Source organism: Canis lupus, chromosome 4 (genome assembly GCF_003254725.2).
Source record: "Canis lupus dingo isolate Sandy chromosome 4, ASM325472v2, whole genome shotgun sequence".
In the NCBI taxonomy this organism is placed as follows: Eukaryota; Metazoa; Chordata; class Mammalia; order Carnivora; family Canidae; genus Canis; species Canis lupus.
Genome location: NC_064246.1, coordinates 25,092,104 through 25,117,915, shown reverse-complemented (window position 1 = coordinate 25,117,915; position 25,812 = coordinate 25,092,104). Strand labels below are relative to the sequence as shown.

Genomic DNA, 25,812 nt, shown 5'->3' with positions numbered 1-25,812 from the left:
AAGGTGGAGTGTTCCTATGAAACCTTACAAAAGTCAAAATAGCATGAAGCAAGAAGTATTCCTCACTTCATGAAAGTTTGTGTTATACCACTTCACTTTTATGAAAGACCTATGTTAGAAACTGTTTTTGCTAATTGGAACAGTAGGGTCTTTTTTTTTAAAGATTTTATTTATTTATTCATGAGAGAAGAGAGAGAGAGGGAGAGAGAGAGAGGGGCAGAGGGAGAAGCAAGCTTCCTGTTAGGAACCCGATGTGGGACTCGATCCCAGATCCCAGGATCACGCCCTGAGCTGAAGGCAGACACTCAACCACTGAGCCACCTAGGTGTCCCGAAATAGCAGTTTAATTTCCTTTAGGGGAGGAGAGTTTATAGACAGAACCAAGGAATGGTGACATTTGTGTTAACTATATGCTTTACACATTTTAAAAATCTTTAAACGTTTGAAAATACACATATATCCATAACACCACAAGCCTGGGCATGCTGATCTTGCAATGCACATTTCTGCACTAGGAAAGTTCATAAATGAATTGTCAAAACAATTTTCAATACAATGACAGCCAAATAAATACACAAAACTCCAAGAATAGTTATTTGTATTATGTAAGCAACTACATAAGAGCCAACACATGGTGGATTTTGGATTGAGGACATCCAAACATAAAAAACTTTGAAGAAGCCATAAGCAGAAAGCAAAAGAAAACACCAACAAAAACAGAAACAGCAAGAAACAAGGGTAATGATTATAAAAATCCACTGAATGTAGACTATGGCAAGTATATGAAATTTTGGTGAAATCAGAGTAAAAATTAATTTAAGTGTGAAAGAAACAAATCCAGGACATCACTGAATATACTTGGTATTCTATCAAGGAGAAGGAAATACAAGAGGAAACTAAAGTTTGATCTGACAGGGTTTTATATACAGCACAAGAAAATGAGGACAAGTATTCATGAATAGGGGCAGGCATAAATTGTGTCTCTCTAAATTTTTGATATAAAGGAGGAGGGCATATGTCTGAATTAGCTTAGATAAAAGATGCAAAGGATGTGATAAACAGGGCTAACTGAAAGACCAAGAGTTAATATTAAAAATCACTAAGAAATATTTGTTAGGGAAGAAGTTTGTGTTTTCTTTAAAAGTATTTGAAAGGAGGGGATCCCTGGGTGGCTCAGCGGTTGAGCGTCTGCCTTCAGCCCAGGGCGTGATCCTGGAGTCCCAGGATCGAGTCCCACATTGGGCTCCCTGCATGGAGCCTGCTTCTCCCTCTGCCTGTGTCTCTGCCTCTCTCTCTGTGCCTCTCATGAATGAATGAATAAAATCTTTATGAAAAAAAAAAGTATTTGAAAGGCACAGTCCAATGTTCTATATATTGTACTATTACCAGTACCATTATATTCTGCAAACTGGCAATAATTAAATATTGAGCAAACAAACTGCTACTGTATAAATATGCCAGCCATTTTAATTTCTCAAAATTATGTATTTAAATTGATAATACACAGCACATTATAAAAATTATTAACACAGTAAGAAAGCACAGTGAGTGGAAAGTAATTCTCCTGAAATAACAATTCCTCAGTTTTCCTACACTGGTTGCCAGTTTTTACATACTCTTCTGAATTTCCATTTCTATTCAGGTTTATTTCTTCACTCTATTCTGATCCCCTAATCTGTCAACCTATATACCCAGATGATATATACACACACACACACACACACACACACACATACATTTTATATATATACATTAAAGCTACATATCCTAAATTTTCCAAATGAGTCCAAACTTCTATTTACTTTTTCGAAGCAGAAGAGTACTACCCCCTCATTTGCTTACTGTTTTGAATAGTAACATTAAGAGTTCCAAACTAGAAATCAGAATATATGTTTTGGAATCTGGTTTAGAAAATATTTTAAGAATGAAAAGTCACGAGGTGCAGAAATGAATACTGTCACATTACTCAAACTGTCAAACAGTATGTGGGAATATAGGGAAACAAGTGAGTTCTTCTCATATAATAATATAAACAATGCAAATGTATATACATGATGAAACACTGAAAACATTTCCTTAGATTTTTAACCAGTTATTTACACCTTTTTCCTTCTCTCCCACTCACCCCAAAAATACTATTTTTCTGGTCAATATGGCTGAATCCTAAAATTATGCTAAATGAATATAAATTAGTAAGTTTTTTTTAAAAAATCAAACTAAAGACAATTTAAAGTAATAAAATACATTAACATCATCTCAAATATTTAAAATTCTCTCATATGTAGGAGAAAAATGGGCCTTCAAAATGGAGAAAAATTCATCAACGGGTTTTAAAATAACAATGAAATAAAGAGCAGAACAGACAAGACTATGATTGGCCTCTGGCTTCCTTCAATATAGAAGTATTATAAAGGGGAGAGTAAGCCAGCATTGATATAATAAAGAAACCTCCACTTTAATAAATCATTTTTTCAGGAAAAAGAGAAGTCTGCAAAATCTGTGAAAGTGATTTATCTTCAGGTGAATAAAATGAACAGCAATTGATCTTGTACCCAGGGAGTGATTCTTCTTCTACCAGTTACAAATATATCTCTGTTAAATATCACTAGAATGGGTTGGGTGGTCTCATGTTTTGAATAATTTATTTGTACATTTAAGATTTAGGATGTATTCTGAGGTTTTACACCAAATGCCACTGTTTCAATTGGGTGATTAACTTGCCTATTATTTGGTCATTTTGTACATTTGTAAAATGAATCCAGCCTGATATAAGAGCATATGAGTGGCACTAAACATAGATTTGAAGAGGAGTATCAAAGGTAAGACCTCCACAAGGTTTAAGCTTGAGACACATTAAATGGGTACAAATTGGTCAAATGAAGAAAAATAATTTTACAGACAGAGAAGATACTATGTTTATGTCTATGAGATAGGTGACCACCAAAAGTTTCAATTTATAGCACAGAATTCTGAAGAAATCAGGAAGGCCCTCTAGTTTTGTTTATAAAGCAGATCATTTTGAAAATAAAACTTTTACTTACATTTGGATCCCTGGAATTTTGTGAAGAAGGTAATAAATAGACCAACGCAAAATAGTTAACAACATTTATTTTCATGCAATTAGTTCTGTAGTCTTTTAAGCCTTTGCTTTGTATAAAAAAAAACTGCACACCATGGGATTATTCTGTCATGGAAAGAGAATTAGTTTAGATATAAGATGCAAAGTATGTGAATAAAGAGGACTTATGCAATGACCACATACTAATTTTAGATTCACAGTTAAGTTGCAAAAATAATACAGAGGGCTCCCATGTTACCCTCTCTCAGCTTGCTTTAATGATAACATATTATATGATCACAGTCCATTTTCAAGTTCAGGAACCTGACATTGGTATAATAGTAAATTACTGAATCCATTCCGGTTTCACTAGATTTTATCGACATTCTTGCTTGAGTGTATTTATAGTCTATGCAATGTTATCAGCCATATAGATCTATGAGACCACCACCGCATTCAATATATAGAACTGTTCCATCCCCACCAAGAAGACTCCTTGTATGACAACTTTATACTCACACTATCTATCCTCTCCTTTCCCCTTCATCCCTAGCCTCTAGCAACCACTATTCTGTCTTCCAAAACTATACGTATATTTTAAATTTCAAGAACATTATATTATTGAAATCATACAGAACATCAACTTTTCAGATTGGCTCTTTTAACTCAGTGTGATGCCCTTGGTATCCATGCATATTGCTGTCCGTCTGAATACTTTTTTCCTTTTTAAATTGAGTCATAGGGCAGCCCAGGTGGCTCAGCGGTTTAGCATCTGCCTTCGGCCCAGGGTGTAATCCTGGAGACCCGGGATGGAGTCCCATGTTGGGCTCCCTGCATGGAGCCTACTTCCCTCTCTGCCTTGTGTCTCTGCCCCCCCCCCTCTCTCTCTGTGTCTCTCGTGAATAAATAAATAAATAAAATCTTCAAAAAAAAAATAAATAAAATCTTCAAAAAAAATAAAAATAAAGCTGAGTCATATTCTATCTTATAGATGTATCAGTCCATCTATCCATTCACCTGTTGAAGGTTATTTGGATTGTTTCTAATTTGGAGCAATTACATATAAAGCTGCTGTAAATATTTGTGTAGCAAGTTTTTTGTGTGAACATAAGTTTTCATTTCTCTATGATAAATACTCAAGAATTTGGAGTCATATGGAATGTATGTTTAATTTTATAAGAAATGCCAAACTGTTTCCCAGAGTGGCTATGTCATTTTACATTCCCACTAGCACATGTTATTGTCAGCAATTTTAATTTTTAGTTATTCAAATATATATGCAGGGATTTCACATGTAGTTTTAATTCATACTTTTTCTGATGGCTAAAGATATTGAAAACATTTTATATGTTTTTCTGTCATCTTATATACTCTCTTATCATTTAACATTTTAAAATACATGATCTGAAGAGGGAATATACAATAACAACTCTAAATGTGCAGTTAGGAAGCTCTTCTAGGTAATTAAATAGTATGACAACAGGCATAAATATATAGAAATTAATGAAGCTGTATGAATAAAAAGTAGAGACAAGCGTAAGTATAGAAACTATAATCTAATTTATCTAGAAAATATCATTAAAGGGATGATTTGACTAAAGTTGTTTATTATAATAATCCAGGAAAGGAACTTAAAAGTAATAAGGGTATGCATCAAATGCTGTCAGTGCCCCTCTTATATCCTTTGGACCTAACCATTTGCCCTTGTTCCAGGTTACTTTGAACAGCTATGCCTGTCTATGCCTAAGATCTTTCCTCCTGAACTGGTGAAAGCTGCTATGCCCACCTGAGCACGAGGCAGGTGAATAATTCTCTGGGTTCCACTCCACAACCATTAACAGGAAATACACTCACACTTCCTGTCAGTTCATTCTGAAAGCAATTTTGACACTGATTTTTCTCAAAATTTCCCCACAGGATAAAACAACAACCTAGCAGGGTATCTGGCTTAATTACTTTTTATTAGTTGCACTGTCTTCCCTGAATCACCTCCATGCCACCCCTGCCAGCATTACCTACATCTATCATATAGACCATTTGTTCTAAAATCTATGTCCAAGGTTACATTGCTGAAAAAATCTATAAAAATCAAACCAGTCACCAGAACAAAATAAGTCTCCTTTAAAAATAAATATTTAAAACAAAAAGGTAGGGACAATAAGATGTATAAGCTTTCCATTTACTATTTACTCTTTCTTATTAGTCTTATTTCAAAATCCCCTTCAACTATTTTTTTAAAGATTTTATTTATTTATTCAAAGAGATGCAGAGAGAGAGAGAAAGGCAGAGACACAGGCAGAGGGAGAAGCAGGCTCCATGCAGAGAGCCCGACGTGGGACTCAATCCAGGGTCTCCAGGATCACGCCCTGGGCAGCAGGCAGTGCCAAACCACTGAGCCACCGGGGCTGCCCCCCCCTTCAACTAATTTAATAGCACTTCTTCTATGCATACTGAAAACACATTTTCTAACATATACATTATATCAAAATCCAACAACAGTGAAAATTTATATGTAACTATACGACATTCTCAGCCTGTAAAATGTAATAATTTCAACTTTTAGACTCATTTTAACATGATTATAGAGACCAAAAACAAAAAATCCCAAACACATCAAGGGTTACTATGAAGATGTAGTTATCAGTACAGCATAATATTGGAGAAAGCATAAACATACAGATCAATGGAACAGAATAGAGAGTACAGAAATACAACCATATAATTGATTTCCAAGAAAACCATAAAGGCAATTAAAACAATTTTTAAAAAACTCAGGAAAGGGTATGGACTAGAACAATTAGATATCCATAAGCCAAAGTGGGAGAAAAAGAGGAACCTTATTCACATCTCATCTTCTACACACAAAAATTAACTCAAAATGGATCAGAGATGTAAACATAAAAGCGTTTTAAAACAATAAAGCTTTTATTAGAAAATATCAGAGAAAATCCTTCTGACCCTGAGTTAGGCCAAGAGTTCTTAATAATACATAAAAGCATAATCAATAAAAATCAAACTGATAAATTGGTAAGAACTTTGGCTCATTGAAAGATACTGTTCAGAAAATGAAAAGATAAGAACAGATGGGAGAAAGTATTTGCAAATCACTTATCTGATGAAAGATTTGGATTCAGAATATATAAAGAACTCTCAAAACTCAGTAATAATGAAAATAAACAACACAATGTAAACACAAAAACTTACAAATGTTTATAGCAGCTTTATTCAAAATGGCCGAAATGAAAACATTCTAAATATTCCTCTACTGGGGATGAATATAGAAGCTGCAGCACATCTATATGATGGAATACTAGTCAGCAGTAAAAGAAATAAACTACTGATACACAACAAAATGGATGAATCTCAGATGCACTTATGCCAAGTGAAGGAAGCCAGATTCAAAAGCTATACACTATATGATTCCACTCATTTGTGTCAAGAACTCCCAATGAGTTGGAGAGAGCTAAGTTGCCAGATCCTACAGTAGTCCATTTAGACAAGACAAAATGTATCACTTTACTATGTTACAATTATAGGCTAAATCAGAGGAAGTACCAGCTCTCCACTTCCATTTTCCCTCAAGGACCCGCACACTAGTCAAGGATCAAGTGTATCAGCACAGATGTGGGGAGATCCCAATAAAAGGCTCTTGCAGCTTTATGACCCAGGGAAGATCGGGCTAGCAGTGGAAAAATCCCGAGTACTACGTTACAGCAGAGAAAGGGGTCTTTACAGTCTCACTCACTTCCCCAGTAAGAAGGTGCAGACAGAGGCAGACCTCTCCGGAAGGCCCAAATAAAGAGGTCCTCAAATGAAGATGCAGGGGTTACGAATGCAGATATAGGTAAGAACATAGCTGGTCAGTGAGGGATGAGTCCTTGACTGAAACTGCCTTCAAAAAAAAAAAAAAAAAAAAAAAAAGAAAAGAAACTGCCTTCAGAAGCTGCAATGTACTGGGTTTGTACCAGGCTTTCCCACTAAAACCAGGTACATAAAACCTTTATAAATGCCTCTGATTGGGCCTGAAAAATCACATAGAAGTTTTTAGCCAGGAGCTGGATTCCTCAATATGAAACACTGAAAAAGGCAGAACCAGAGGGACAGAAAAATATGATATGGGATTTGATTTTACACTTTTTAAAAAGGCTAACAAAAAAGTCTGTTACTAAATTCACAGATGAAGGCAGAAGACATGAGACAACTGAGTCAAACACAAAAGACTTTATTACTCATGGTAAAGTATAAGAATATAAACATATCTGCACCAATTACCCCTCCACCATGTCCTACAGGGGGAAGATGATATGGTTCAGATAGATGGCTATGTATATGCAGTGGGTTTGCACGGGCAGGTGAGGAACATCAAGCCTGGGGAATCCACCAATTTTACAGCAAACAGTAATGAAGTCTGTTACCTCATATCTTAAGTCCATCAGCTGTATAAACAATGCTCAGAAATCTCCCAGGAAAAGAAGCAGGTAGAGCCTTATTCTTGGCGCACCAACCAAGAAGCACTACTATCTCTACCAACAAAAACAGAATAGCGATTGCTAAGAGCTGAGGTGGGGGGAGGGGGGGGTGATTCCAAAGGGGCACGGGAAAATTCTACGGTGATGAACTATTCTATAGCTTATTTCTGGTAGTGGTTACATGGCATGTGTCATAATGTTATGGAACGGTGCATTAAAAAGGTCAGTTTAACTGTATGTAAATTACACCTAATTTTTTTAAACAAAAAAATACTGGAAAAAAAAAAAGTAAATCTAAAAGACCAAGGGGGTGGGGGGATGCCTGGGTGGCTCAGAGGTTAAGCGTCTGCCTTCCACCCAAGGTTGATCCTGGAGTCCCAGGATCAAGTCCCACATCGGGCTTCCTGCATGGAGCCTGCTTCTCCCTCTGCCTATGTCTCTGCTTTTCTGTCTCGAATGAATAAATGAATAAATGAATGAATGAATGAATGAATGAATAAGAAAAAAGAAGAATACTTAGGGACTTTGTATTAACATCCCCACGTAGCCCTTTGTGTATGTCTACTTTCAATTTCCAACCACTTAATGTTTGCAATACTCATTTACAGTTAATTGATTATACTTTTAGATATACTTAAACAACCTATTCAAACTTACTGACTCTGGACTGTGTTTCTAAATCTCTTGTTTTTACAATTCTTGAGAAGGAAACAGTTTAAACTTGCAAAACCACATAAATACTAATACAGTTTACTGTTGCCTTTCAACTTTCTAAATTAAGATATCCAAAATATATTAACATTTGGCAAGCTTCCCCTCACCCTCCCTACCACCAGTATTAACTGACAAACAATAAATTTTAAAATCATTAAATTGCCATTGTTCATGTTTCTCCTATTGACCAGTGATCTAAACATTCATTTTAGTTAAGAAGGTTTTTAATAGAATGTAACATCTGTTTTATGTTACATGAGAGACAGCAAAATTCTTCCTCTCTGACTGGATTATTAATGTTCATGCCTTCTATGGAGTTATTCTCTTCATTCAGCAGCCCCACACTAGCTCTCAAAAGTGCAACATACCCCCTGATGTAATACATTTTCCTGCTAACTGCACAATACCGTGGATATCATAACTTTAATGTGACATACTGGTATTTCTTTTTTAAACCACAAATGCGTTTCTTATTCTCAATCACAAATTTAAATTTCCTGTATATTCCCAGCCCACCAGGCATTTTTGTTTTAAAACAGCTGAATAAAAATAGATGATCTCTATTTTTTGATTTGTCATCTCATTTTTTATAGACCGCTTTCCAACTTTTAGAATGGAAAAGTGAAAAGATATTTGTTTTTATGCTTTTACTATTAAATCAACTCAAGAAAAAAAATATATCAACTCAAGCTTCAGAAAAATTTTACACTAGTCCAAGACATGTAAAATTATTTAAAATAATGTTTGCATTAAATTCATAACAAATACCTTTCAGAGAGGCATTGTTCCAGTGCTCAGCTCCAAAATCATTTTAACATGAATGTTTTTGTTTTCATTTTTAAAAGCTCTCAAAATTTGGTATTTTCCTCATTTTGTTTCTGAGATTCACACCAAGATTTATCTCAGACAATCTTACATTTCATGGATTAAAACGAAGGTAAAATAATAGGACAAATGGAGTTATTATTGTATTTATATTACCATTAGTTTTTCGTGTTTTGCAATATTTTGTTCATTATGAATAAATTCTGACAAAATTGAGACAAACCACATCACTACTGATGATTCTCAATTAGTTCTTCAGTTCATTTCCCCTGCCTAACTCTAAGAAAACTACATATGGTTTAAACCACTGGTATTTTTTACTTTCTGCCAATACACAAATCATGCTTTTTTTTGTGTGTTGAAAACATTCCCATGAATAATTATAATAGTCTCCAAAGAGACCAGATGGTAATAAACTCTAGAGCAGATCTGGAAGCTAACCATAAATTTACCTTTTCATAGTCTCCCACCATAATACCGTTCTTTGTGCTATGCCATTAAAAAAAATACTGGTGATAGAAACAATATGAGTATGCTTTGTACTTAAATAAAAAGATACACAATCATGTTAGGGTCTTTCATAACTATACACCCCTCATCTTATATTGTTATCATCAACAATTTTTAAGAGAGCATCAGCTTCATAGAGTTATGACATTACTAAACACATTATAATGATATTTACATTAGCAAAATTACTATTAAGCTAAAACACAAGATATATGATCCAGTTAACAGCAACAAAAGATTTGAAGTTAAAGAAATAGAAACACACATATAAGCTAAAGTTAATATAGAATTGCCATTGATTGTTATTTTGTTTTTCTTCTGGGAAACATGATCAAATTATTCTGGCCATGCTTTCAATTTAAGTAAAATATCTTGTATAATCACTTATCACTCCAATAATTTAAGAGTACAACATTTGTGAGAAATAAAAATCAACAGTGGTTTGCAAAGCAGAAGCATGATTCAAAAATTTTAAAACACACGATGGTTTATACATTTAAATTTTAGGCACTGGCCTGCATCTGTTTAAAAACTATAAGTTAGCCAAGAGCCAAAAATTAGTTATTTTGTACTTTTTGATTTAAGCTACAATATTAATGTATACTATTTCTGTATACATTGAAATATATAATCTGTAATGTTCCTGCTATTAAATTATTCTTATAGCTCAAAACAATAAAGATATAAAATTACAGAGAGAAAATAGAAATAAAACAAGAGGCAAGAATAATAACGTTTCAACAGGAAATATAAATGTTTGGGGAAGAGAGACATGATTGGCAAACAGGGATAAATATAATAATATCCAGGGGCACCTGGCTGGCAGAGTCAGTGGTCATGAGTTCGAACCCCACAATGGGTATAGAGATTACTTAAATAAAGAAATGATAATGATAATGATAATAATAATCTGTCCAAAAGTACTTTATCTTTTGTTTGCTATTATAAATGAGGTTTGTAGTTTGTGTATACAGTCTATTAATTTCAGTGCCTCAATTATTTTAAATCCAGCTAATTTATTGATTCTCTGTTTTTAACTCTTGATTGTATTCTACTGGGGTTTTCCACTATAGAATCACTAAAGATAGTGCTATTTCCCCCATTTTATCTATAAAACATGATGCTGGCATTGAAATTGAGAGAGATAAATCTATCATGTTAAAGAATCATATCTATCATCATCAACAGGTGCTGCTTTAGAATCTTCAGAAAAGATTCTATTGCTCGTTTATTGATATATGACCAAAATAATAAATTTTGTATTACTGAACCATCCTTGCATTCCCAGAATTAGCCCTACTTCCCAACTTGGTCATTATTACTAATGTGGTACTAGTTTCTATTTTCAAATATTTGGGGATCTTCGTAATAGTCACAAAGAGAATCTATATTTTTCCTCTTAGTTTTATGCTCACTTATTTTTCTTTCTGCTATCCACGTGGGGTTATAGAATCAATGTGAGACTAGTTTAAAAAAAATCTAAAAACTTTTTTTCTCCTATGCTCCCAAGTTATTTAAAAAATTTTTAAATTTTATCTGTCACACATAGGTTTGGTATATTTTCCCAATGACGCAACTAGGGCTATTACTCTTGTGGAGAAAAAGTTCTTTGATAATCTGTTCTATTTCTTGTATGGGCATTATTCCATTTAGATTTTTCATCTCTTTTTAGAGCGAATTTTGGCAATTTATTTCTCTTGGAAAGTAGTTCACTCCATCCATAAAAATGTAAACCTTCAATGGGATATTTTCCACATACCACATTGATAAAGAATATTCTGAATAACATTCTGAATTAGTAAGGATGTATTAAAACAAACATGTTTAGGGCACCTGGGTGGCTCAGTTGATTAAGCATCTGACTCTTGATTTCACCTCAGGTCATGATCTCAGGATCCTGGGACTGAGTCCCATGTGGGACTCCATGCTCAGTAGGAAGTCTGCTTGAAGATTCTCTCCTTCTGCCCCTCATCCCACTTGTGCTGTCTCACTCTCTCAAATCAATCAATCAATCAATCAATCTTTTTAAAAAATTGGTAAAATTTTAACATGGAAAAAGCTGGCAACTTCTAAAAAAGTACTAGACCTATGCTCTTTGAGTCAGCAATTCTATTCCTAAGAATAAACAATATAGATATACTTACACAAAAGGAAAATGATATATATATTAAGGTACTCTCTGAAATGCCTTTGGTAAGCCACTTAAATGTCCAAACATAGAGGACGGTTGAATAAATGATAATGCTGTCATAGAATAGTCCATTACAGCCATTAAAAAGAATTAGCCAGATCTATTTTGTGCTGATGTGGAATGATTTCCAATACATGGTAAGAAAAAAACCCAAGATACAAAACTATGTATATAGTATAATACATGCAGAAAATACACATCAACAGATATATACACATAGATTTAAAGGAACAGAGTATTTTTGGAAGCATGTATAAAAAACTTGTTATAGGAATTCCATATTATGAAATCAACTGGGCAAGCCGAATATGGCCAAAAGGGGGGGGGGAATCCCTCTACTTTTCAGGATACACCCCCTTGTACATTTAAAATTTTGGATTTTGTACACATCAGTTATCTGCTGCAGCCAAACATAGTGGAAATATAATCTTACATAGTTTTTATGGCTCAGGATTTTGAAAGTAGCTTATTAGCAGAGCAGTTCTGGCTGAGTATATCTCATTAGGCTGTAGTGAATAAGTTGGCCAGAGTTCCAATCATCATGAAGATTTGATTAGGGCTGGCTCTTTCATATGGCTAGCATTTGGTGCTGGTTGGTAGTGAGAAAGCTTTAGTTCCTCCCTATGTGGGACTTCCCATACACTGATTGAATGTCCTTATGACATGGTAGTTGACCTGATAGGCATTTCAAAAGAAAATCGTGTGGAAGTAACAATGTGTTTCATGATCTAACCTCAGAAATGGCACACCGTCATTGCCACACTTTTCTTTAGAAGCAAGTCACTAAATCAGGCCCATAATCAAGAGCAGAGAAATTAGGTTCTACCTTCTAAATGAAGGAATGTCAAAGAATTTGTGAACATACTTTTAAATATCCAAAATGTATATATCACATTTTGGAAAATACAAATAGAATAATTTTATGAAATTGAAGCAAAAGATTCACTTAATTTTGTTAAAGACAAGCTTTCATCATCAATTAAAAGAATGATGGAGAGGACTGGTACATTTAACTTTTATGAAATGGTAACATACATTTCAATCCAGGATGAACATATGTTGATATCTAAAATTCAACCCATAATATGTGCTTCTAAGAAGTTACAGTAGGGCTAAATGTTGGCAAATTGAACTCCAATAAAAAAATTTTTTTTAAAAGTTACAGTAGGCAGATCAGTAATTTAATAAATATATAACTAAAAATAGGAGTGTCTGAAATATGAATACAGGACTCTTTCGAAACTGACTTTGTCCATACAATTTATCAATGTGCACCACCTACTTCATAGAAATATTTTGTGAAAATATTGAGGAATTAGGTCACATAATCTTTGATAATGTGGTTGACACTGAAACCTAATAACACCTATCATAACAAAGTTTTTTGTGCAAGCACATTACCTACTATTCATTCCTTTATTTTATACTTTACTCACACATCCCCAAATGTATAATGTACATTTTACAGTGTACAAATGAGCAAAGTAAAGCATAGGAAGGCTATATAATGCCCAAGATCACACACAGTTAAGAAGTCTGTCATATATTTTAATTATAAGTCTCCCAGAACTAAGCACGTAAGTCAAGAAATATATTGTTCTTAGTCTATTTTCTTTTAGTTGGAATACTATTTTTACATTATTTTCCCTGAGACTGTGTTTTGGTGGCTCTGTAAAACTACATGTACAAACTAAATTTACCTCAAAAAACAAAGCAAAATGTTTTCTCCCCCAAACAAATATAAAATTGTAGAACTATTAATAAACACATACACTGACTTACATACAACTGGAAGAAAACAAAAGAAGAGGTTACTGGTCATTTTTTCCTTTCTTTACTTTTCAATTTTCTAGCATAAGTTTAACATTTAAAACCAATTTAAAAAATTTAACGAATCCTACATATCTGCGGGTGTGTAACGTTAAAGTGTAAATCTGCCACAACTTCTAAGATGCCAGGTTTAATTACCTGTAAAGGTGCCCAACAGCAGAACCTGCTTCCCTACCTACCACATAGTCTCTCCAAAAATATAAGCCCTATCAAGTTAGAAACTTTGTACATGTCCCAAGTTCTGTACATAACTTTTAGCCAATATGGCTACAAAATTAAGATTCATCTCTGAGGTACATAAAGGAGATGGTTAAGAATGGTCAGTTCTTGCTTTAAAAAAACTGCAACACTAACTACACTATCAGTGACTATGATCTGTCACGTTTAGTAAAATTTTCCTCAAGGTAGGATTAAATCTGTAAGTTTTGGGAACGGAAAATGACCCATTAAATAATTTAAAGAAGTGCTCTACATATTTAAAGTTTTAAAATTTTTCATAATTTAAGTCAACATGACACATTTACATAAAATGCTTCATGGAGATGCTACTTTTAAGTTCCCCAGTACTTTTAAATAACTCTAATTTCAAATATTATTTTCCTATGTTAGTTACGTTATCTACCTTAAGAACATTTCCTTTGATTTTTAATACAGAATAGGTGCGAACTATTACATAAAGCACAAAACCCTAGTGGCCAATAAATATTAATAATTACTATTTTTAATGTAAATGAAAAGTAATCTGATCTTTTTAATAAAACATACAAGTGTAATTCTTATTTGTGTAAGTGGTATCTCATCTTCACAAAGAAATGAACTACATTGCTTTTATAAAACTAAATCTAAGTTTATTCTACCAAATCTTTAATTTCCAAATTCTCAATATTTTCAGTTTTCTATTACATCTTGTTAAATCATTTCTAAATACTATAATTACTTTATTTTAAAGATATAATTTATTTATTTATGACAGAGAGAGAGAGAGGCAGAGACACAGGCAGAGGGAGAAGCAGGCTCCACGCAAAGAGCCCGATGTGGAACTCAATCCTGGGATGAGCCAAAAGCAGACACTCAACTGCTGAGCCACCAAGACGTCCCCAAAGTTCTGTTTTTTGAATGGCAAAGTTTTTTTAACTATCTACACCATCTACAACCCACCTCTATTTATTAAGAACAGAGTTTCTCAGTGGTCAGATAATACCTACCCAACGAACCAATCTTTTCCCTTATTTCAAGCCTGCTATATAGCTAATTTTCTCACAGAGACTTCTGAGAAAGAAGAAAATTCCAGTCCATGATGGAATGAACAGCAATTACTACCAGGTAAAATCTATGAAAATGAGGCCAAGGATTGTATCACTATATACTGAATTGTAAATGTTTTACATGGGAGGGATTCAAAAAGAAGAGTAGAAAGTGATAGGGTTCCTTGGACCAATTCTTCACTCTACTTCACAATGTCCTGTATATACACACACACATATCCGTCTTTAGGTCCAAACATATCCAGAGTTTAATTTCAAAACCAGAGAAGAAGTACCTCGGCCTACTTCACACCTTTGCAATTACTTCAAATTCCATTAACAGAAGATCAGGCCTTTTATATTTCATAATATAAATGTTAAACAGGTACATATTTAAGTAAGTTTAAAAATCAATTTGAATATATTCTCTTGAAAATGCCAATGATGGAATGAGATTCTTGACTTCTAAAGGAGTAAAACTGGAAAATGGAAGTCTGAACTTCAGTCCATTCAGGACTCTGAATGGGAGGTAACAATGCCTCTGAGGGGGAAAAGGAGAGACAAGAAGAGAGATGGGAGTTCTAAGTATCTGGTTACCTCTACACAGCAATGCATAGGATAGTGTGTAAGATGCCAATATTTTGGCTCACATTCTCACAGTTAAAGAGGAGTATGAGGCAAATAAAGGAATTTAGAAAGTAATATCACAGATCCTGAGTTAGACAATTCATTATTACAGATTACAAAATTTGATATTACTCAATAGCCAGACAATATTATGAAAAATGAAGAGCAATTTCCTAAGATTTAAGGTAAACTCTAAATATTTTAACAGAGGCATAGTTCATTTACTATTCAAGATTTTTATCAATAAGCTATTACAGTCAAAAGACTAACCATAAAGTACTGTTATTTAAAAAAAAAAAAAAAACTCTGCTGTAAGGATTTTCTTTTTGATATACTTAGAAATTCTTCCCCAGTGGAATCCCAAGAAAATTTTGTTAAAATATTTAACTTAAATTAGAAAAACACTATTTTCCTATATATTTTGTCCTGGATACTATCAATAGAATTCTATGGCTTAAGGATGACTTTAAATGAGTATATCCTAGAAATATTTTTAAACTTCTGCTTTATGTAACACAGAATGTGGTAAGTAAAATTCAAATCTTTGGTTTAACCCTCAGAAATCAACTAATTTGTCAACTGGGTTCTAAGTAACAAAATGAGTCAGGACATTATTTTCTTAGGCATGGTGACTATCTTATGAATGCATGTATTCAAAAGAGTGTAAAAAATATCTTTTGTTTTTAATTTTGTGACCGTTTGGAGTCTTTATGTTTAAAATGTAAACTGCAGGGATCCCTGGGTGGCGCAGCGGTTTGGCGCCTGCCTTTGGCCCAGGGCGCGATCCTGGAGACCCGGGATCAAATCCTACATCGGGCTCCCGGTGCATGGAGCCTGCTTCTCCCTCTGCCTGATTCTCTGCCTCTCTCTCTCTCTCTCTCTGTGACTATCATAAATAAATAAAAATTAAAAATAGATAAATAAATAAATAAATTAATTAATTAATTAATTAAATGTAAACTGCAAATTGCAAGAGGTAGAATTTCTTTTCTACTGAAGTATAATTGACATGACATTATTATTTCAGGTGAACAACATAGTGATTCTAAATGTGTATACACTAGGAAATAATCATCACAGTAAGTCTAGTTGACATCTAGATGGAATATATAGTTAACAAAAATTTTTTCTGATGATGAGAACTTTTAAAGTCTACTCTCTTGGTGATTTCAAATATGTAATACAGTGTTGACTATAGTTACCACATTATACATTATACCCCCATGACTTTTTTTAACTGGAAGTTTGTACCTTTGATACCCTTAACCCACTCCCCCAACCTAGTCTATGGCAACCAATAGTCTGTTCTCTGTATTTATGAGCTTGGTTTTGTGTATGTGTGTGTTTTAGACTCCACATGCAAGATCATATGCTATTTGTCTTTCTCTGACTTACTTCACTTTACATAATGCCCTCAAGGTCCATCCATATTGTCACAAATGGCAACATTTCATTTGTTTTATGGCTGAATAACATTTTGTTCAATATGTGTGTGCACATGCATATACATCACACCTTTTTTATCCATTCATCCCCCAGTGGACATTTAGGTTGTTTCCATATCTTGGCTATTATAAATAATGCTGCAATGAACATGAAGGATATATATAACTTTTTCAATTGGTGTTTTCATTTTCTTTGGATAAATACCCAGAAGTGGAATTGCTGGATCATATAGTAATTCTAGTTTTTTGTTTTGTTTTGTTTTTTTGAAGAAACTCCATACTGTTTTTCATAGAGGTGGCACTGTTTTACATTCCCACCAACAGTGCACAAGAGTTCCCTTTTTTCTACATCCTTGCCAACCCTTGTTATTTCTAGTCTTTTTAATAATAGCAACTCAAGAGGTGGGAGGTGACATGTGATGTGTGGTTTTGATTGCATTTCCTTGATGATCTGTGGTGTTGAGCCTCTTTTCATATATTTACTGACCATTTTTATGTCTTCTTTGCAAAAATTTCTCCTGTGATCTGCTCATTTTTATTTTTCTAGAGAGAGCGAGCAGAGCAATTTGAGGTGTGGGGGGAGAGAAGTACAGGGAGTCAGAGAGACTTGCAAGCAGGCTCCCTGCCCAGCATGGAGCCCGACTCAAGACTTGATCTTACAACTCCAAGATCATGATCTGAGCCAAAATCAAGAGCCGGACACTAAACAAACAAAATGAGTCACCCAGGCACCCCTCTCTTCTGCTCATTTTTAAATCAAATTTGTTGTTTTGTTTTTATTTTTACTATTGAGTTTTATGAGTTCTTTATGTATTCTGCATATAACCCCTTATCAGATTTGCAAATGATTCTTCCCATTCAGTAGGGTGCCTTTCATTTTATATTTTATTGCTTTAAATACATTCTCATCAAATTGCTGGAATGAAAATTAAGTTTAATTCAATTAATGGAATGTCTATCGCATACAAACAGCGACAATTTATTAAGCTCTCATTATGTGTAAGTACCAAACTAGGTATGTTGTTTATATCATCTAATTCTAACATCACACCACATGGAGTTAAGTACCATCAAAGAAAAAAACTTTGAAAGATTTTTAAATGGACAAAATGATTGTAGATATTTGCAGAATCCTATGCATTTATTTTTAGAGCACAGCTTTCTAGATTTCTGATTATATGGGATTTATACCCTTTATCATCTTTAAGCTGTTTTATAAGTCTATACTTACTTACAGCAATAATTGTCATCTATAAATCAGTAAATAAAATCTGACACTATAAAGAGAATTAAAACCTGCCACCCCATCAAAAAGTCAGTTTTGTAATACTTCTAGATTTATTTCATCAACCACACATGTCTCTGAACTTTAAATTTTCTTTTAAATCAATTGCAATATCTTATCTGTTCACTAATTATGAACTAAGTAAATTGTTGATGTGTCTATTTTCTGTAAGAGTTATGACTTTACTCTTTTTTTTTAAGATTTTATTTATTTATTCATGAGAGACACATAAAGAGAGAGGCAGAGACACAGGCAGAGAGAAAAGTAGGCTACATGCAGGGAGCCCAATGTGGGACTCGATCCTGGGACTCTGGGATCACGCCCTGAGCCAGACGCTCAAGTGCTGAGCCACCCAGGCATCCTACGACTTTATGCTTTTAAAAATATTAGGCTATAAAATCACTGTGATTATCCCTATTTTTCAAAAAACGAAACTGAAACTTAAGAAGTTAGCTGACTTGCTCAAGTTTTTGCTTGCCCAGCTTTGCTTAATTCCACAGCACATCCTCTACACCCCTAATCACTATGCCTTGCTAAAATTTAGACTATGTGGTGTTTTACTTTGTTTTCTCAAGTATTTCAACATCAAAAGTACCAAAGAGGGACGCCTGGGTGGCTCAGCGGTTGAGCATCTGCCTTTGACTCAGGGCTTGATCCCAGGGTTTGGGATTGAGTCCCACATCGGGCACCTGCATAGAGCCTGCTTCTCCCTCTGCCTCTGCCTCTGCCTGTGCCTCTGCCTCTCTCTCTCCTGAATAAAAATTAAAAAAAAAAAAAAAAAAAAAAAAAACAACCAAGGGCAGCCCCGGTGGCACAATGGTTTGGCGCCGCCTGCAGCCTGGGGTGTGATCCTGGGGTCCCAGGATCGAGTCCCACATCAGGCTCCCTGCATGGAGCCTGCTTCTCCCTCTGCCTGTGTCTCTGCCTCTTTCTCTCTGTGTCTATGAATAAATAAATAAAATCTTTAAAAAACAACAAACAAAAAAACACAAAAGTACCAAAGAACACAGAAATACTCTAGAAAAGCTTTTCTTTAAAAAACGGGTGGCTTGACAGTACAACTATGTAATTTAATTGGCAAAGACCATCCTCATTGTCCAACCAACTAAATAAATGAGACTTTTCTCTTCCCAAAGAGGACTAGCTTTATTTTTCAGCTCACACATTATACATAAGATATTTAAAGTTTCTGAATTCTAATTCCAAAACTGAATGAAAAGGAATGGAACCAAGGCAAGAGTTTTATATGAAATTAGAAACTATCACTTGTATTATTTCTTACAGAAGTCTTTTTGTTTTCCTCTTAGGCAGGAAAAACAAAATCTCAAATTGTACCCAAGTTTAATGTCATACAAAAGAATAATGCACCACACTGAATGAAATTTATAAGGTTTATAGTTGTAATCTTAATATAAGGTATAAAATAGTTTAAGGAACAAAAAAAATAAAGGAAAAAAAAGAAGGAAGAATAAAGAGGAAAGGGAAGGATTGAGGACGTAAGGAAGAAAGAGAAGGAAGAAGATATATGAATTTTGCTTTACATAAAGAAACCTGACAGCCTCTCTTATGGTGATGATCTCCCCACAAGAACATGCCCTTCACAAAGGACCTTCTCCACCCTTCCCTGGAAAAAGGAGAAGAGGAAGCACAAGAATAAGTGTGGATTGAGCCCCCAACTCCTACTTCATGGACATGAAGTACCCAAGTATACAAAATCCCTACCGTCTATAGCCATGCACAAATGGTAGTTTTGTGTGTTGGCTATTCCACTGTCATCAGCCTACAGGAGGAAAAGCAAGGCTTACAAAAGGATGCTCCTCTGATGGAAGCAACACTAAAAGTACCCAAATCGAGATGAGTGGGAAACTCTCAATAAATAGATTTGGATAAATAAAAAATTAATAATTAAAATTAAAAATAAATTAAAAAAAACTAAAAATCTGACGTAAATTTCAAAATGTCATAAATCCATCAAAATATCACTTAGGAAAACAAAACACTGTTTTCACCTTATTTTAGCTACTGAAGTCTCTCACAAACTAATCCAACAAAGAGAAAAGATTACCAAAGAAAGGAAGTATTGATTCATATTTAAATTTTTTTCAACTGCAAAAAGAAATCACTTCAAATAGTCAACTTTATTTTGTAAGACCCAAATTTACTTAAAATTATTCATTAATCTTAAAATTGGCACCAAGAAGATCCTCCTTTTTAATGACATAAGGTTTGACAAGCCTCTGTGTTGCATCACCATCTGCTACATCCTGCTCTGATATTTATAAATACAGTTGTGCTAATGACGTTTCTATAACTGTTCCAGGTGTAAGACATTAGAATGGAGAATTCTCTTTGATCACTCCAATATCATTTCTTCTTTTTAAATGTAAGCAGTCTGGACTGCTCTCAGATTCCCAGAAGTATATCTAATAAAAATCCTTTTAATCTCTTTTTTCAGGTAAAATAGGTCACAAAAAAAAGAGATAATTGGAAATATATGTTAATACAGAAAAGCCACACAAATTAACTTTTTTTTAAAAGAAAACAAATATGAAGCCCTTGATTTTCATCAATTTTAATTTCTAAATACTATGACTCATTGGAAATGCTACATGGTTCTTGAAATACCAGCTTTATAATTTTTGGTTCAACATGTTTCTACTCATTCAAACACAATTCTTGAAACTTTTTTTAAAAAAGTTTTTAGGAACTCAATGTACATAGTTTGGGAAAGCTTTAAAAAACAATTCTGAAAACTGGTTCATTACATGATGTTTGCATCAAAGAAAAAAAACAAAGCACTTCCCCTATCCTCCAGGTGAAATCTCGTATAAAAATATAAACATACAGGTATTTGGTTCTCTCAAAACTTAATTAAAAATGTGGTTAAAATTTCAATAGTAACTAAATATAAATATGGAGACTTATCTACCTACGAAAGACCTGAGAAATTGGAAAACCAGGAAGCTGATGATCAGAGAACCAGGTTAGGACTTCAAAAAAGACTAAGGATCTAAGAATTCAAGAAGAATCCAAGCTAAATGTTTAATGTTATCTGAAGAAAAAAATTCAGATCCACTGCTGATGGTTTTATATACATGATTACAGGAAAACCTGTAATTAGAGGCATAGTGTCATCTCTACTACTTAAAGACAAATGGAGATGGGGTAAGGAATATATACATATATATTTATAGTAGCTTCTATAAAATGATCTAGAGTACAGCAAAGAAAGAAGCATTACTTTATTTCAAAGATCTCTGCTTTAAATGACAGGAAAAAATATTTTATTTACAAAGATGGTAGTTACTAAAATAATAGAAAAAGGTTATTCTTTATTATTTAATAGAGAGTCATAAAATCCACATAACCCCAACATTTTGGGGGATGACAAGGAGAAGTAATAATTTATTCTACTAAAAAGAAAAGCACAGGCCCAAAATGAAGTCACTTATGTCAAGAGCCCCACATCAGCAAACCAAGACTTTATATCTAACCTAACTGCAATTTCAATACCCCCCAAAATGTAACCTTTTAACCGATCAACATGGAACTTCCTGATGAGCACTAGGAAACGTACTGATAGATCCCTTTCATTCGGAGGGCAACATTCTTTCCTGATAATTTCCTTTTCTCCATTCCCTTTCAGCCTTTAAAAACTGTTCCTTTCTGGCAACTCAACAGAGCTTTCTTCTACTTGTGAGATGGGATGCTGCCTGATTCACAAATCATTTAATAAAGTCAATTAGACCTCAATTTCAGTTTTGTTGTTTAACAATGCTAATGATGATCTACTTATAGTTAACAAAGGATAAAACATCAAATACATTTGATTAGATGCCCTGAACAAACAATGACAAGCTTTTAACAACTACAGAACATTAGAAAAATCAGTAAATCAATCTGCAGGAAACATAAAAACAAGTGAAATTATATAACTTGAAACAACATAAGAATACCACATGTAGATGGTCATCAGACTTCTGAAAAATTCAATAATTCAGAAAAAGGCATAAATGTTCAAAGATCAAAAAGGTATCTAAACATCAAGGAAAACTGATGTCCCTAAGAAGCATGAAAGAAAGAGTTGGTTTCTTCAGAACTATATTTAAAATGATGGACACTTGATTTTCCCTGACAACCTCCAATTCTTCCTAAACTGAAGCTGTCAGAAGTGGAGAGGGTATGTGAAAACACTAAAACTTCAAACATATACACAAGTCAGAACTGAAGTTTTCTAAGGAAGAGAGAAAAATCCTCACTAAGGAGAGCAATCAGAAGTTTCAGTTAAAACACCTGATCTAATTCTGCTTTGCTTACTCATCATGGCATTTTTGTCTAATTTAATCAGAATATTTCCCTATTAAAATGGAGACCACACTGTCTTGTCTATCTCATAAGCTGCTGTGAGAATCCAACGTTTGAGAGTACACAACAGTAGCATAAATAAGGATTGCAAAAAGGTAAAATAGGTAAGTTAAGTAGGCCAAGTTTAAGAAAATCAAAAGCTCTAGTGTGGGAATAAAAATACAACAGGCCACTGGCCTTCATGTAGAGTAACCAAACTTTTAGAATGCTAACTCAAGAATGGACATACCAGACAAAATATATAGATAATGATATAATAAATAATTATGGAACAAACTGGTAGACAGTTCCAAACTCATTCAATAGAAACATCAAAAAAACAATTATCAAGCAGACAAACATGTATAATGGAAATCCAAAGAGAGAGAGGCATAGAAAAAAATACCTGAAAATAAGATGACCTAAAACTTTCCAAATTTGATGAAATACATAAATTTACATGTCGAGAAGCCCAAAGAACTCCAAGGAAGATAAAATCAAAGAGATTCATACCACACCTCAACCAAATTATTAAAGACAAAGAATCTTAAAACCAGAAAAAGAGAAATGAATTTTCATAAATAAAGGGTCTTCAATAAGATTAAAAGCTGACTTTTCATCAGTAACCATGGGGGCCAGAAAGTAGTGAGATGATATAAAAATTGCTTAAAGAAATGTCAACCAACAATTCTATATCCAGCAAAACTATCCTTTATGAATAAAGGAGAAATTAAGATATCCCCTAAGACTTGTCCTACAAAAATGATCTTTTAGTCCTTGAGACTGAAATGAAAGGACACTAGATGGTAACCTGAAGACATAACAAAAAAGAAAGAACACTGGCAAAGGTAACTGCACATATAAATATAAAAGCCAGCATTACCACACTTTTGGTTTGCAACTTCTTTTTTATTCCTGTAGGAATTAAAAGGCAAATGAATAAAACTATAATCATAAATCCAATTAATGGGCACACAATATATAAAGAGGTAATTACTGATAATAACAATATAAAGGTGGAGTATGGAAAGCCAGAGGAAAGGAAGGTTTATATGGCATTGACACCAAGTTGGTACTATTTAAACTAGGCTGTTAAAAGTTTAGTATGTTAATTGCAATCTCCAAAGTAACTACTAAGAAAATAACTAAAATACATACACAAAAGTAAATAAGAAAATCAAAATAGTACACTACCAAAAATAAAAAAAAACATACAAATGAGTACTTGACATGCTCTGAATTGTGTCCTACCCAAATTCATATGTTGAAGCCTTAAGTATTGGAATTTAAGAATGCTACCATTATTTAGAGATAGGGCCTTTATAGTGGTAAATTAAAATGAGGCCCTTATGGTGGATCCTAAGCCAATTTGACCACTATCCTTATAAAAATAAACACAAACACAAACACATAGAGAGACCCAGAGGTGTGCAGAGTGATAATTATGCAAAGAGATAGCAACAGGAGAGAGGATTCAGAAGAAATCAAAACTGGGACAGCTGGGTGGTTCAGTCAGTTGAGTGATGGACTCCTGGTTTCTGCCCAGGTCATCATCTTGGGGTTGTGGGATGGGCCCTGCACGTGGGGCTGGGCCTCCATGTTCAGCGTGGAGACTGTTTGGGATTTTTCTCTCCCCCTCCCTCCTCCTCTCCCCCTCCCCATGCTCCTGTGTGTATGTGGGAGGGCACACTAGCATGCGTTCTCTCTCTCTCTCTCTTCTTCAAATAAATAAAATCTTTAAAAAGAAGAAATCAAAGCTGTTGACACCTTGATCTTGGACTTCTAGGTTCCAGAACTCTGAGAAAATAAATTTCTTTTGGATAATCACTCAGTCTGTGGTATTGTTATGGCGGCCTGAGTAAACCAATAAAATACCTATTTGAAAGTATGTATTATTCTGTTATAAAAGTGCTACTATTTAAACAAATCAATAGGAACAATTAATAGTGCTAATTAGTAATCAAAAGTAGAACTAATTAAATAATATGCATGAAGAAAATATGATACTAATTAGTTTCTTCTGTTAAAATAAATACAGCAACTTATTTTACCTTTTTTTAACTCTTTGTCGGAATTTAAATTTTATAGGCCATATTGTATATTCTTAATATATATAAACATAAAATTTTTAAAAAGAAGAGTAAGGACAGTTGGATTAAACAGATATTACCAGTATTTAGAAAAAAACATGTTTCTTTTTGTTCCAGAAAATGGAATAGTTTTACTCTTTGTATCTCCTTTCCAAAATACTTTTCTGAACTGGGTAGAACCATTAGGACAGCCTTCTTTTTAGTGTGGTAAAACTGAATATGGTTAAATTTAAATTTCATTTTGACCACTCTGCTTGTATCAAGTCCAAATTCTTGGTGTCAGTCCTGTGATGATACCAAACTACATATCTCTCAATAAAAGCATCTGAGCACAGAATGCTTAGGACTGTACTTAATAGCAATGACAGGTATTTAGATACGTAAGAATTAGTTTCAAACTGCACAAGATATCCATCTCCTTTGAATCTAAATGCTACAAGATATCCATCTCCTTTGAATCTAAATGCTTGTTTTAGTATTCCAACTGTTTATCAATCATGTTTTGTATTGACAGATTACTTATATATGCTTTCCATGTGTAAAATGAGCATGATTTCAGAAGGACACTAGTAATTTCAATTTATGCTGTCAAAGTTGCATTCCAAATGAGTTACGGTTTTAGAAAGAAATAGAGAAGGTCTTATTTAACTTGGCTGCCCTTTTGTGGTGAGGTGATTTTTTTTTCCTCCACCTTGAGTTACAAAGTAATCATATTATACAAAAATGAGACATTTGTTTGTTGTGTAAATTTTTTCTAGTCTCCTTATAGCTTCTTCAAATACCACTGAACACTTTTGAAGAAATGGCATATAAATTTGTTTTAGTATAATCTTTTTCTCTATTCTCATCCTAAATGTATTGCCAAATTAGGTTAGACAGGACATTCTTGTCTCACACTTTAAAAATATTTTATTGCAGGATATCTTTTCTAAGTCCAACAACAATTATAGCCATTTTTAAGGCACATGTCCAAGGAGGCTACCTCCTTCTATTCCTTTATGGTCAAAAATCACATTAAATGCATCTGTACATATTGAGAATAGAATGTCCCAAAATGCTCACTATGAAAGCATCAATTTCACAGGTAAGCAAATTATACCACCTTTTAGCAGTGTTCTATATAAGAGGTTCAGAATTCTTTTCAGAGAAGATTTTAAAATTTTCATTAAAAAGAAGTTTA

The 25,812-nt window shown here is 33.8% G+C and overlaps 1 protein-coding gene and 1 pseudogene across 13 annotated transcripts in view; one reads left to right on the top strand and one right to left on the bottom strand.

The window, feature by feature from the left end:
* Positions 1-25,812, bottom strand: part of ADK (adenosine kinase) — a 506,333-nt gene that overhangs the window by 306,692 nt on the left and 173,829 nt on the right. The gene's annotated exons all lie outside the window — the stretch shown is intronic.
* On the top strand, positions 19,790-20,088 carry LOC125754931 (40S ribosomal protein S27-like; annotated as a pseudogene).